At 30.4% G+C, this 15,542-nt stretch overlaps 1 long non-coding RNA gene across 1 annotated transcript; it reads left to right on the forward strand.

Annotated features, from left to right (window-relative positions):
- Positions 1-13,044: 13,044 nt before the first annotated feature.
- On the forward strand, positions 13,045-15,298 carry LOC126884049 (uncharacterized). The gene is made up of 2 exons (XR_007697815.1): positions 13,045-13,162; positions 15,108-15,298. It is a non-coding gene; the product is annotated as an uncharacterized LOC126884049 (long non-coding RNA).
- Positions 15,299-15,542: the final 244 nt, after the last annotated feature.

Genomic DNA, 15,542 nt, shown 5'->3' on the forward strand with positions numbered 1-15,542 from the left:
AAATAAAGCATTATTAATGTAATTCTGAGAAAGTAGGAAGGTTTCAGATACAGAATACATATTATTAAAATAATATACACTAATTCAAATCTAGAAACCTTTCTTATTAGAATCAGTCACTTTTACCTAACATCCTGCATCTCTGCCTTCTACCATTTATAAGGCATAGAGACGACGAAAATAGAAAACGGAAAGGATTCTAAAATATGCAATCACAGTCCGTTTTCCTTCATCTAGGAAAAGATACAAGAAATGGTTCTTAGTACTTACAATCTGAGTAAAGATAGAGGTGAAAGGCAATTTATGTTTTATTTCGATTCAGAGGCAAGGCATAATCTGCAGACAGCGCTGTTTCTGACAAAACGATGGCGAGAATGCTGGACCTCATCGTCCGGGGAAGAATTGATGGCAACACTCAACGAAAAAGGTACGTAATATCAATAAAAATGTTAATTCAGACAACAAACGCAATACTTAAAATTTATCCAATTCTTGGTTTTATTGGGACAACAAAACGATGTTCATCAATTCATTATTTTTGTTCGTTGAGCCAATCTATTACGTTTGTTGAATGGATGAACATTCATTATGTATACCATAATATCTCTTTATTGGTAATACGAACTCTGTTCACTGAGTCAACGAACAGTATTTATTGATATTACGAACTCTGTTCACTGAGTCAACGAACACTATTTATTGAAACAACAACGTCGTTAATTGACCGACGAAGACTATTCGTTGTGTCAATAACAGTGCTATTTCTCCTAATGTATTTCGTTTATTTCTACAATTATTTCCGTTTATTGTTACAATTAATTCCGTTCATTCCCACAATAAATACGGTTTTTCTTACAATCAATTCTATTCATTCTTTCAATTACATATCAAATACATATCAATGTATGATATTAATTTATTAATAATAATTTTTTAAATCCCCCTTTTTTGTCCTTACCTAAATGACTTTACACTGTGTTATTTTTCATATGATTTCCTTTATACAGTGTACTGGAATAAGTGTTACACTCCCCCCGCCCCCTTATTAACTTATTTATTTTTAGCACATAAGCAAAACGCTCGGACAGGTCGATTTTTAAAATAAAAAAGTATATTATAACATCAATGTTTCGAACTTTACACGATCTCCCTTCAGGTGAGAGGCGCGGCGTAACTTTGTTTTTTTTTTAATGGAAAAGTACGTCATGTGACAGCTTATTTAAAAGCGTTTGAAATAGTGATTCCAAAATGTATGACACTTTAATCCTTTTTGAGAGCGCAGGTGCAAAATTTCGATCGAATTCTTTTTAAACGCATTCATTTTTTTTGAATTCTGAGAAAACTAATAAGTATTTTTGAAAAATTTAAACGCAGAATAAAATATTATATTATTACCGAGGGCAGAAAGTCCCTTAGAATAAACAAAAAGTTTCTGTTAAATGGTATGCCTATTTGAAATTAAAAACCATACTAAATTTTCTCTTTTTGCAAATGCAATTATTATTCGGCACTTCGGTAACACAGAGAAGTTAGGGGTATCACGATAAGGAAAAGCCGTTAACTTTCAAATGGTCAAGCAGAACATTTATTGTCTCAACAACTACGATTATTGTCACAATGAACGCATTGATTGTGGGTCTTAAATGCAGTAGTAGATTTATTAATGCATTCGTTGTCACAACAATCAATTTACATCTATTCAATAATCATATATTACTCTATATTAACAACATTTGTACATTGTTTTAATGAAATGTGTACGTTGTCACGATAAACTAAGGTAATTGCTTGTCATCTACGAAATCAAGAACGTGAGAATTAAAATGAGGTGACTGTAGTCTTTATTATCACGAAAGTTGTATTCCTGTTAAGCATAGACAGCATACCTAACGATGGTGATCTATTTATATGTCACAACTGCTTCAATCTGCAGGATAGTAATTCCGATGCTAATAACAGTAACCAAGACATACATTGAGGATGAAGACATTGGCGAACTTTTCACTCAATACAAAGAAGCACAAAAGCAATTATAAAATTTAAATATGTCAACTGTATATAGGTACCCCATACCGCACAGAAATCTTTGGTTTTTCTTGTAATTTTCATTTGTTTCTAGCTTTTTGTTGTGTTAAAACAGTTGTCCAATAACTAATTTAGAATGGCCTGTAACTTACTAAACTGTCCAATAATTAATTGATTGGTTGACTTACCTGTTAAGGAGGGACAATCATAATTGTCCTATCTTACATTTCGAACATTTGTACTTATGGTAGTGGTCTTTTCGGGCCGCTGATCACAGTTTAAAGAAGCAGAAGAAGAAAAAGAAGATTATTAAGCTTCTTGACAAGTGACGTCCGCGCATCACTGTTTTTTTTTTATTTTATTTTTATCGCACAAGACATGGGTGGGTTCAAAAGAATCAATGGGGGGGAGCGTACAAATGTTCGAAATGTAAGATAGGACAATTATGATTGTCCCTCCTTAACAGGTAAGTCAACCAATCAATTAATTGTCCTTCACAAAACATTTCGAACATTTGTACTTATGGTAGGCTGTTGAAAGATTAAACAATATTGTGCGATAAATAAACAAAAGTACATTGCAATCCAAAAATGAATAGTACTTAGCAATTTTTTTTTTTTAGAAACTTTACACAAAATATATACATATGTATACCTAACTAATATATTAGAGCAATTATTAATTAAGATTCATGTTTATATTTTAATTATATGAGATGTGTACTTTCAACCAGGTACAAATAAACATAATAAGAAAATTAATGTTCTTACTAATATTAGTAACCTACACATGTAATATAATTACAATTACATACAATTACATGGACTCACCAGACAATACGGTTTTGCAAAGAGTCCGTAATCTTTTGCTAGAGGTTTATTATAAAAAATATTGAATACTTGAGAATTTTCTGTCCATCCCGCCGTCTCTCTAATATCTTCTATAATCCAGTTCTAACTCCCGCTGAGGTAGATGCATGTCTGACACTATACACTTTAAAAATATTAGTGTCTATATTTTTAATTTAAAAAAAAAATGTTATATCTATCTACTCAACGCCTGGGTAGATGTTGCTTTATACGTCTCTTTTTTTTTGTTTTTAGTTATAAACAAATTGTCTTCCGACTGAGGACGAATGTTTTAGAAATCTCTAAACACTCTCAACTGTGTTTTTTGTTTTAAATAGGTTGATATTTGTTTATTTATTATTATTATTATTATTATTTTTTGGGGAAGTCTTTATCCTATGTTATATCAAAATGTCAATTTTATCTTGATCCATGAAAATATTCTGAATTTTTATTAGGTACAGGGTTTGCAACCTCTGAACTGAAGTGAGTGCAATCAACATTACAAGTTTGTAAGTAAGATCTTTCAGAGAAAGGCTTGTGAGACGAAATAATGTTTCTAAATAAAGTAATACTGGTAGAGGGTCCCAAGTTAATTAATATTTGGGCAATTAAGGTTTGAGGTTATAATATATACATTTGTAAAAAAATTTAAAAATGTTTTTATAATATTCTAGGATATCTTCTATCAACGCCAATGCAGCACTGTGAATGTTAATACGAGCTATAATTATAATCCGGTTCTACGATAGATTTAATAAAATTAAAATTTGATAATTCATAAGCAAAATGGTTATTATTTTATACTAAACCGTCACCATCTCTTGAAAACTGTATCATACAGATTTAGTGATTTGTTGTAATAGATGGGATGGAATCCTCAGGAATGCCTTTTCTTAAAAAGCTTGCCTGACAAGAATATGGAAACCCAAAGGATGTCCTGGATATAAAACCCCAAAAAAAATTCTAGATTAAATTTTTATCAGGTCCATAATTATCTTTTTGGTTGTGTAAGGTATGGTGGTCAAAGGTTGTGTACCAAGGCTGAAAAACATAAAATTTAAATCCATGCCAATCTAGAGTTAAAGCATTGGCTTTCTCTGATCCGGGGTCAGGGTTCAAAATTACATACCTTGCACATTTTTTTTTTTAGGATATGTGGCAAACATATCGATTTCTGGAATAAGAAGCTGCTCAAAAATTATAGTAACACAATTATCACTTAAAGAATACCTACTCTGTTTCTATTTTTAAAGATCTTGATTCCGAGTCAGGCAAAAGCATTTTTTTTACTGTTACAGATGCAAAAATAATTTTTAAATTCCTATTTTCACAGAATTATTAAACTTATCTGCAAATGTTGAGTACTGTACACTACCCATCTTGTTAATGCAAGACACAGCTGTTGCGTTATTTATTCCTAGCAAAATGTTACAATTCCTATATTCGTTGAAAAAGGATTTCAAGCCACTATATGCTGCTAGTAACTGAAGTACATTTATATGTAGTTGTTGTTCATGACTCCAAAAACCATGAGTTTTGTTATCAATGCAGCATACCCGCCATGCTAAAAGATATATGCATCGCAAAATATTTCAAGTACATAATTGGGTTATTTTATATTTTGCTCACTAATTGGTATGTTATTTAACCACCAATTGTAATCATTTTTAAGTATTTAGGTATGGTCATTTTAGTGTTATAACTATTAGTTTAAGAAAGAGGCTACTTTTCTTTTGTATTTATTTATATATTGTTTTTTTTTTAGTATAATTTTCCATATTTAACTTCCATAAATGGACGAACTGTTACAAACTGACCGATTAAGGCTGCAAATGATCTTATTTTACATGTACTTTTATTTTTGATGTTCTGAATACTATTAGATTTTTTTTTTTTTTTGTCAGCAGGTGCAAAATATATCAGGTCCGAATCAAACGTAAAACCAAGAAAAGTTATATTTTGTGGGGGTGAAAATATACTTTTCCTTTTTTTTTATTTATAGTAAATCCCAAGGAGAAAAAACATAGAAAATGTTTAAACAATATTTTCTTTACATTTTAAATATGATTTTGAAATTGGTAAATGGTCCTCTAAAAAATTGACAAAAGTAAAACCTCCTGTTATTAGATTATTTAGGGCTGGTTTTAAAGTTTTTGTAAATATAAAAGCCGAGATATTATTCAAACCAAACGGTAAATAGTTTAATTAATATAAAAAAGTTCTGTACTTAAATTTCAAATATTTTTTAGAATTTTAATGAACAGGAATAGCAAAATAGACATCTTTTAAATCTATTTTTGCCATAACCTTTGAAAATGAGCTTGAGGACTGACCTATTATAGTCTTCCAGCTTAAAATATGTGGCTTCTATAAAGCAATTCAATTGTTTTAAATTCAAAACAAAATCTCTGATTTCCGTCTTTTTAGGCACAAAAAACTACGAAAAATAAATTGTCCTTTTGTATGTGAAGAAGTAATAGTAATTTTTAATTACTTTTCAAGTAATTTTTTTTTTTTGTCATACGACCAGTTTGGGTCTATGAGAACTTTTGGTGCTCTCTCTTCAGAGGGCGTTGTTTTAAATAAAATATTAAAACCTTAGACCAAACTTAAAAATTTCTTATCTGAAGTAATCCCTTTCCATATTTTAATACAGTTAGCCATATTACCCTATTAATTTTTATTGACATTTAGTATGACATCCTGGTTGTTCTCATTTGCTTTTGGTACTGCTGTCTGTTCGATTGTTTGCATCTCGATGCTAGTAGAGGGTGATTTGAGTACTGACTTTGTCCAATTCTTGGTCTGCTCAAGGTTGGATTGAAGTTTAAACGCTGCTGATTAAAGTTGCTAGATTCTGAAAGAACTCTTGACGGATGCTGAGTGGAAACAGCAGCTTGGCTTTGTGGTATAGTCTTTGGATAAACAGTGGTCTTTTGTGGCTTCGTAATGACTTCGAGATGACTTAATAAACTGATTTTGTATCTTTGTTTAATATTTTTGACAAAACCAAACAAAAAATTATTGTAAGTACACTTACTAACTTTGTAATATTAAGGTAGACGATAAAAATCAATGCAGAATGTGCAAAAAGTAGTTAAATATATTTTATTCTATTCTAAACTTCTGGGCTACTATAATAACTCTGCGAAATAGGAGTAGCTCCAAATTAAGATTTTCTGGGCTACTAAAAAAAAGTACACTCTTCTAGTTTTATTGTTTGAGGAAAAACCAAACAAACATTTAATGTAAGCAGTAAACTTACTACCCTCGTAATATGAAATCTAGGCAAAAGGTGCACAAAGTAGTTGAATAAATACATTTTATTGTATTCTAAACTTCTGGGCTACATTAAAGTACCTCGGAGAAATAGAAGCAGATAAAATAATCATAAAGATTGTCTGGGCTGCTAAAAAGTACCCTCTTCTGTAATTTTACTGTTTGAAGACAAACCAAACAAAAAGCTTGGTGTAATTAAACTTGCTTGTAATCTTAAATCGAAGTAGAATTTACAAAAGCAGTGAAATAAATATAATTCTATTGTATTCCAAACTGCTGGGCTACTGTAAAAATACCTCTGAGAAATAGAAGCAGATAAAATGATCATAAAGATTGTCTAGGCTACTAAAAAATACCTCTGCTCTAGTTTTATTGTTTGAACACAAAACCAAACAAATAATTTAGTGCAAGTAAACTTGCGTGTAACGTGAAATCGAAGTAAAATTTACAAAAACAGTTAAACTAATATATTTTGTTCTATTCTAAACTTCTGGACTACTGTAGAGTACCTCTGAAAAATAGAGGCAGGTCAAATAATCATAAAGATTTTTTGGGCTGCTTAAAAGCACCCCTGCTCTAATTTAATTGGTAAACCCTTTATTTTGTTCTATTTTAAACCTTTGGGCTATAATTTTATTTTTAAACCCCTAATAATGTAGTCTGTATTACTTTGGGCTACCTTAAGGTATCCTTATTGACACAAACAAGATAAATTTGTGCATAATATCATGTCTGTCGGACATTTTGCTACAAAATAAACATTAATAGGAAAACCAGTGCAGTGTGGCAACATAGCGCCTGTTACATCTCTGTGTGTTTTGACAAATACTATTGATGTTTTGAGTATTTCGAATAGGGAAGAAGGCGAGATATAGTAACTATGACAACAGAGAAAATATATTGATAACAACAAAACAGGACTCCAAGTTTGAATGTGGTTAAAATTGTCATTTCGTAAATATTAAATATTTATAGTTCGATCTGTTCACACATAATTTAATTTATCTAACATAAAATGATTCAAAAATATCTTATAAATAACTTGGTCTTTTGGGATAAAACCCAAAAATATCATATAAATACCTTAACTCTACCAGTTTCTGTTGCAAATTTTCATATTTCCGCCTCTTTCGGGATACACAATTATTCTCTGATGACTTTTGTGGTATTTTAAACACTGTCTAATAATTTTTATAGAACTATTTGGAAAGCACTTGTGATCAGTACACGCACAGAAAAAAAAACAGTGATGCGCGGACGTCACTTGTCAAGAAGCTTAATAATCTTCTTTTTCTTCTTCTGCTTCTTTAAACTGTGATCAGCGGCCCGAAAAGACCACTACCATAAGTACAAATGTTCGAAATGTTATGTGAAGGACAACTATAATTTTTGTAACTATTTTTAATAAATATATATCGACAAAAAAGACTTAACACTTTTTTAAATCATTTTAGCCATATTGTAATAAACTGTTTAGACTAGGTTTTGTATAAATTTCAATTCAATCTACAGAGAACAATGTGAATTACGAATTTTTTAAAGTTGAAATTTTCTTAAGTGTCCAATAACTGTATGGTTTACCCTAATGCATTTTATGAAATATTAACGTTAAATTTTGTGAAACATTATAGATATGTTTTTCATATTTTATAAACATAATCTGTTAAAAATTATCTGTCTCGGTTTCCTTTAATTGACTAAAAACCAAATATAATAAAAAAAAGTGATTGAATAGTCTATTATTACCACATTTTGCGGAACCAGCGCATACATTATGCAATTTCTAACTCGACTTCAATTGAACTACCATTTAGAAGAGAAGAGTCTAATTCGGTATTAATTACGACCAGAAAACCTGTAAAAATCTTACCGAGCTTTAATTTTTCATTCAAGCTGTTTTTCCAAATGCCGCTCCCGCTATTTCTCACGTTGTCCAATTTGTTTTTGGAATTGCTGCAAAAGCGCAACTTGATAGCAGCGGTGAGCTTCGCCACAAGAATAATTGCTTTGTCATTTGCACCGGATAAAAATGTGGAAATGTAAGGGAGATTTTTTAGATACTTAATGACTTTCGAGATTTTGATGGATAGCGACGTCAGACAATTTTTACAGAAGTGGGAATTAGTGTAAGGTTACTCGAAAATCTGGAATTCGAAATTAAATATGCATTATCCTTATTTAGTCATTAAGCTGTTAGCTGCCATTTATCATTTTTTGTTTGTATGCGCTACTGGAATGAAAGGGAAATAGAAGCATGTATATTTTTAGAAATAAATGGAACTGAAGGGATAAATATAATAGAGACCATATACAGTCGGAAAAATGAACCAATACACATGCGTCATCGCTCACCCATGGAGTGATAGCTCGTTTGAAAAGTAATTTAATTCTCTATTCAGTAATATAAACATTATTATAATAATTTATACAGGATGTCCAAAAGATTTTTTTTAATTAATTTTATTGCCATAAAAAGAAGAATGTGTGTAATTTATTTAATTCAAAATACATTTTACTGCTATCAGAAAACAGGAAAAAATGTTTATTTAACAAATAAATATTGTTTTTTGCTTAAATTCACTATCAAGGCAGCTACCCACCTGCCTCTTGACTGTTTGAACATTTAATTTAAGCGAAAAGCAATGATTATTTTTTAAATAAACATTTTTTTCCGTTTTTTTGAGAGCAGTAAAATGTATTTTGAATTAAATAGATTACATGCATTATTTTTTACGTCAATCAATTTAATTAAAAAATTTTTTGGACACCCTGTATAAATAATTATGTTAATCTTTATATAGCTGAATATAGAATTGAATTACCTTTGAAATGAGCTATCACGCGACCCCTATTCTCATTTAAAAAATCATCGGTGACGTCATCACGCCCAGGTGGGTGACGTCACTAGTATGATATATATGCCAAAAAGTCGTAATTTAAAATAAAAATTGACCTGTTTCTGGATATTTTTCCAAATTGGTCCATTTCCGAGAAAGTGAATTTATTTCAACCTCTACGTGCTCTCTGTATATTCATAATACAAAGATAATGAGTAAGTAAATATTTATAGTATTATGAATTTCTCAATGTTAACGTTGTCAGTGGAAGTAAATAGTAACAGGAATTTAAAAAATGTTGTTTATGTCAGCTACATTAAGTGATTTAAAATGAAAGTAAACTTAAGTAGAATTCAGATAATTATCCAGACACTATCTGCAAATAAATGTACATTCGTAAAAATATACTAATTTGTAAATTCATACACTATAATTGAAAAGTCAGAGTAGTATGTAGGTACACGTTTAGTGAACTCAGTGAATTATGCTGGTTTTATACTCAGCTATTGCCACTGCTCGAAATATTGCCCGAAATTTTATGATATCGATGCCAGTGAGGTGTTCACATCAGTTCCTCGCCAATGTCCTCACAACTCATACCGAACGACTCACAAAAAAGGAATTTGACAACAGCATCGTCTTGCTTCCTTACTCACTTGCCGCTTTGCCGGCGGCAAGTGAGAGAAACAGAGTAGCTGAATGTAAATACCCACTCGTATTCGCGCTGCCTCTCCTTTGACTTCCGCTACAAAAACCGACTCTTTGGGTATGTAGGTGCAGTGGCAGTAGCATGAAGAGCAGCAGCGCGAGTGAGCTATTTACACATTCACGCTGCCCACTTCCCTGCCCAATTCTCTGTCCAAGAGGACTCAGTATAATTGCGGTACTAGACATAAGTTAAGGTTGATATGAACCCTTAATTAATTTGTTTCTGATCCTAGAGATGGCTCTACTGTAGCATGTTACTGTGGTAACATTTTCAACTTAATGTAGATTTCTACATGATGACTCAGTAGAAACCTGAACACTTTTGTATCCTTACACCCATTGGCTCAATTGGCTGTGTTGCCAAATTGTTTAGACAATAATTTTGTCAAGGCCTAATAACAATGTAATGTTAGCAAGAAACATTTAGTCCATGATGTGAGGCCGCTCCCATCTGAAAAAAAAAAATATGATTCGGTTTCTCTGCGGATTCCTATTCAAAAATGTTTCCTTTAAGGAAATATTAAGAGATCAGGGAGAAATTTTGGCCACAAATTGTTTAAACAATTTTTTTTTATTTCAAAAGATCACCCTTTTTTGTTCCGGAAAATATTCTTTTTAGGTTTTCTTGGCCATTCTAAACAATAAAGGTATCCTGTAATTTTTCTCAAAAGTTGATAGTTTTCGAGTTAGGGGCGATTTAAAATCTGAAAAATGCGATAATACGCATTTTCGAAGCCTAAAAACTCAGACTTATATTAATGTATCTGAGATAGCCAAGTGCTTAAATTAAAGATTAAACATTAATTTTCACAATTCTGAAGAGTAGTCGGTTCTATCTTAAACTTAGACCGTTCTTTTTAAAATGCTATTATGCATCCATCCAATTTTAATGCCGGTGCGGCAGGCTCTATTTCAACAATCTTCTATTTTGCACCGGAAAATATTTTTTTCTACGAGCGTACAAAAATGTCTACTTTCGCGGACGCGTTTTAGTTTAGAAAGTTTAACTTTTCCGCCCTACTTTTCCGCATTACTTTTCCGCACTGAATTTAGATATTTTAATATGGCCCTAATAGTTATTTTCCTAACAAGTGCAGAAAGTCATTCTTTTCCGCACGCGACTGCAGTTTGACGAACGACGCGAAGCGGGAGTTCGGCAAGCAGTCGAGTGCGGAAAAGAGACTCTCTGCAAGAGTTAGGAACAATATTTTTTCTAAGAGTCTTTAAAAAATTACCAAATCTTTATCAATTAATTTAATTAATATGAAAATACATACACAAATTAATTCTTTGACAAGGTTGTCAAAACCAAACTTTCAATATAATTAGTTAGCATGACGACGATCTTGGTTTCCATGACGATGATTCAAAACGACTGTTATTGTCTACCGATTTGACTTTCGAATATTATGTCAAGATAATTTTATTTCATCGAATTGTCGCGTTAATTTCATTAAAACAGGAACACAATAAGATATATTTGAAATAAATTATTAAATAATATCTAAATATTGGTTTATTGCATGTATTATAATTACTTTAAGGTCATATTAACATATATCTAAATTAACACGCGTGCGGAAAAGTAAAAACCGCGTGCGGAAAAATAATACGCGTGCCGAAAAGTGAAACTTTCTAAAGTAAAATGGGTGCGCGAAAGTAGACATTTTTGCACGCTCGTAGAAAAAATAATTATAATACATGCAATAAACTAATATTTAGATATTATTTACTAATTTATTTTAAATGTATCTTATTGTGTTCATGTTTTAATGAAGTTAACGCGAGAAATCGATGAAATAATAGTTATTTATGATATAAGTCTTAAAAGTACACGTTTAAGGCACGCATGTGAAAGTTTGCAGAAAGAGCGAAGCGAGTTCTGCAATTCACATGAGTGCCTTAAAAATGTACTTTTTAACACGCATATCATACAATATTTTTCTACAAACGTAATTACAGGACAATATCTACAAAAACTTTTACTTGAACTTGACTGACATTCCATTTTTATATTTTTTGATATTACATCAAAATTGCCTATACGGTCAATACGGACTGCAGTGCCATACAATTTTTAAAGCACTGGTGCTTTAAAGTAGCATTTTTAACGCTCGTATGGAGTGCTAAAAATTGCATTTTTAACATACATTATCATGCCCAAAAAAATGATGATTTTTTCAGATTTTTTGGATTAAAATTGAGCCCAGGAAAATTTTTTGAATTTTTCAAAAAAATTTAGGTTAATAAAAGTTAGTTAGTAAAAGTTTAGGTATGTAAATAATTTTTGGCAAACTCCGAACTAATTATATTTTCGTATTTTTTTTTTCATTCTTTTGAATGACGCGGTTAGATTTGTCATATTCTTTCCGGAACTTCTCTACAATTCTAAAAATTAAAAAAAAAAAACTATTGATATCTCCCCCTCCTCACATTTTTAGCACATAAACTGCATGTCAATTAACTGCATGTCAATAAATAACTATTTTTGATATTTTGTTTTTTATGTCTATTGATATGATCAGGTTTGCCATTTTCAGACCAAAACATGCTCAAAATGCAACAAACGGTTTTTTATATTTGTCACGCAATAATTAAATTATTACGTGGCAATAACGATTTTTGCTCCCCCCTTTATTCGGTGATTATCATGTACATATTATAATTTATGGATTAAATTAATAGATATATATTTATTTTCATATTGAACTTTTTTTTCAATTTTTTTTAATAATAATGAAATATACACATAATTTCAAAAGTTATGCATCAGCCCCCGTATTCACGATGTTTACGCTTTTATAAATCCGTAGCTTAATCACATATTTAATGGGCCTTTTTTATAAAAAATGTACCTTTTTGGTTTTTTATTTTATTTGAATACCCATTTAATTTACCTGGGTCTGCCAAGGTGTAAACATTTGAAAAATTTATTCTGGTGAAATTTTTGAAAACGCGATTAAAAATTAATCGTACTTTAATTTCTGGGTTGGACCGTATAAGAGTTATCGATTTAGTTGAAGAAGGCCACTCACAGCGGTTCGTGGTGGAAAGAGTGGGTGTTTCTCAGAGTGATGTTTCACGGATATGCAATAGGTTCCTGTGGTGGGATCACGATCAGTAGAATGGTAGAATGCTGACGTCACAAAAATAATTCTACAATCGACAATTTTGGTATCACGTTAACACGCTTGGGAAAGTAGAATCGGTGCTCGGCAATGTTCGGATATTCTACTAGCCGTGTTAAAAATATCGCTTCTTCTTCTTAAAAATATTGCTGTTTGACGTGTGGTTGTCTTTATTTTGTGGTGGTTGTATTCAAAAAGCTAACCTAAAGAAAGGTTATTATTTGTGATTATTTTCAATTTGTATATTTTTGTCTTGGGTTGTTTGGAACTATTTTATTAGAAATCACTAAATTTTTGAATTTTACCTGTGACTAGGGAACATTGTTATATTAAGGTATTTTTTCTATAAATTCCTGTTACTGTAAAGGAAAAATAACACAATAAGTTGTAGGTTCATATCACTTATTAATTATTATTAATATATTTTGATGTTTATATTAAATACCCATATAGTTCGACGTTCAGATGCTTCCTGCTCGGATACTTGGTCATATACAAAGAAATGAGCAATTAAGAAATGAAATAAATAGGTATAATATAGAGGAGAATAATGAGAAGGGAAAGTGATGCATTTACTTTAGGAGTTTGTAGATTTATTTATATTAACAACAGACATGGTGAACTATCAACAACAGACATAGTGAACTATTTAATTATTAATTATTATTAATATATTTTGATGTTTATATTAAATACTGATATTGTTTGACGTTTGGATGCTTCCTGCTCATATACAAAGAAATGAGCAATTAAGAAACGAAATAAATAGGTATAATATAGAGGAGAATAATGAGAAGGGAAAGTGATGCATTTACTTTAGGAGTTTGTAGATTTATTTATATTAACAACAGACATGGTGAACTATTTTTTTGAGAGGCTTATACCTCATAATATGTGATAATCCGTTCATCCAAGCAGTGTTGAGCCTTCACTGTAAATTTTTACCTCACTTATTTTTATGCAATAAGTTCCTATCAAAGAGTAGTCGGTCAGAGCTATCAGTTCATTTTCAAACACATTAAGTCAAAACATAAAGTGAAATGAACGTTGATGTGTATATACATTTTGTATACTAATATACTAAGCACATCGGTGTACGTTTCACTTTATGCCTATATATAACTACTATATCAATTGCCTAAAATACTGTTAGCATCCGTTTAAATGATGTAACAAATTTAACACTTGAACATCTAAGTGAAGAGTCGATTATCTTTCCTACTACATTCGTTCAAAAAGAGAATTTTAAAAGAAAATTTATGCAGAAGTTTAACTTTCCTGGCTGTGTAGGGGCCATAGTTTGCACACATGTTGCTATAATTGCTCCAACGGAACGGGAACATAACTATCTTAATAGAAAAGTTATCTTTCTAAAAATGTAGAAATTGTAACACTCGTTATATAACACTACTTACTTGTAATATTATATTATGTACTATATGCTGCCAATAATCAATTTATAAAAATAATGTATTATCACATAATATATTATATTGCAAATATCATAAAAATTTGTAGTATTTGTTGATATTTGTGTTGAAAAAACTTTGACTAACAAAATAAAGAATAAGTAAAAAATTACAATCTTTTAGGCGTGTGATCCAGATTTAAAAATTTTAAACATCGATGCTAGATGGGGAGGTGCAACACATGATGTGGAGAAACTCAAATGTAAAACTTTTTTGCAGCAGATCGTTTAAAATAGAGATCAAAGCATTTTCCATTTCTATTCTGGCAAAGATTACTTTCACTTCTTAGTTATCTTTGCTGGACGGTGAAGCTTTATATCTTATTATGAAGTATTTTGAACATAAAACTTTTGTTTTATGGATGCATTGATCAAATATCTTAAAGAAATGTTTATTTAAAGTTTCATAATAATTTTTATAAGTAGTTTAATATTATTACTTATTTTTGCACTAGAAATAATAATTGTAAAGCTTCATTGACTAATGGCCAGTTTCACCAAAGATGAATAGTAGTTTATTCGATGAATAAAATTATTCAACTGATAAAACTGACACAACTATGTTTCTCTAACGTCAAATAGTACTTATTTTATTTATCAAATAAATAGTTACTCTTCAAATGAATTGATGAGTTAATCTCACTTTAAATATCTATATAAAGAAAATTTGTCAATTTAATTTTAAATTATCAAACTATTCACTGATTTATTTGTTGTTGGTGAAACTGGCCATAGAGAGTAAAATTGCATTATTTTTCAATTTACATAAATTTGTGGTTTATTTCTGATTTATTCTTTGTTCTTATTTTAGTCTTGGTATGAAACAATGTTAAGACAATACTGTGTGCTTTTTCAGTCCTATGAAAGGAAATGTATTGGATGTAACAGAGAAGTACTACAACTTTGTTATGAAGATTTGTCTTTATGTTATTTTTATAATGTTCATGGATTATATTTGTTTTTATGTTTTCTTCAGTTTAAATAAAGTTTATGTTTTACCCATTATTGATTTTTATTTCAACCTGAAAATTATAATGATAATAGTAAGAGGATTCTGAGGTTTTTCTGCAGAAACAATGCATTTTTTGAGAAAAAATATTTCACAAAAATTAAGGTTAATTTTGTAAAAGTCAGACTGTCCTCTGTAGTTAATTTACATATATTTTTATATTGTTCTGAAGCTGCTTCTTTGTGATATCGTATGCAATATACTATTTTATTGTGAAATAATCCACGATTTAGTTAA

Source organism: Diabrotica virgifera, chromosome 4 (assembly GCF_917563875.1).
Source record: "Diabrotica virgifera virgifera chromosome 4, PGI_DIABVI_V3a".
Classification (NCBI taxonomy): domain Eukaryota; kingdom Metazoa; phylum Arthropoda; class Insecta; order Coleoptera; family Chrysomelidae; genus Diabrotica; species Diabrotica virgifera.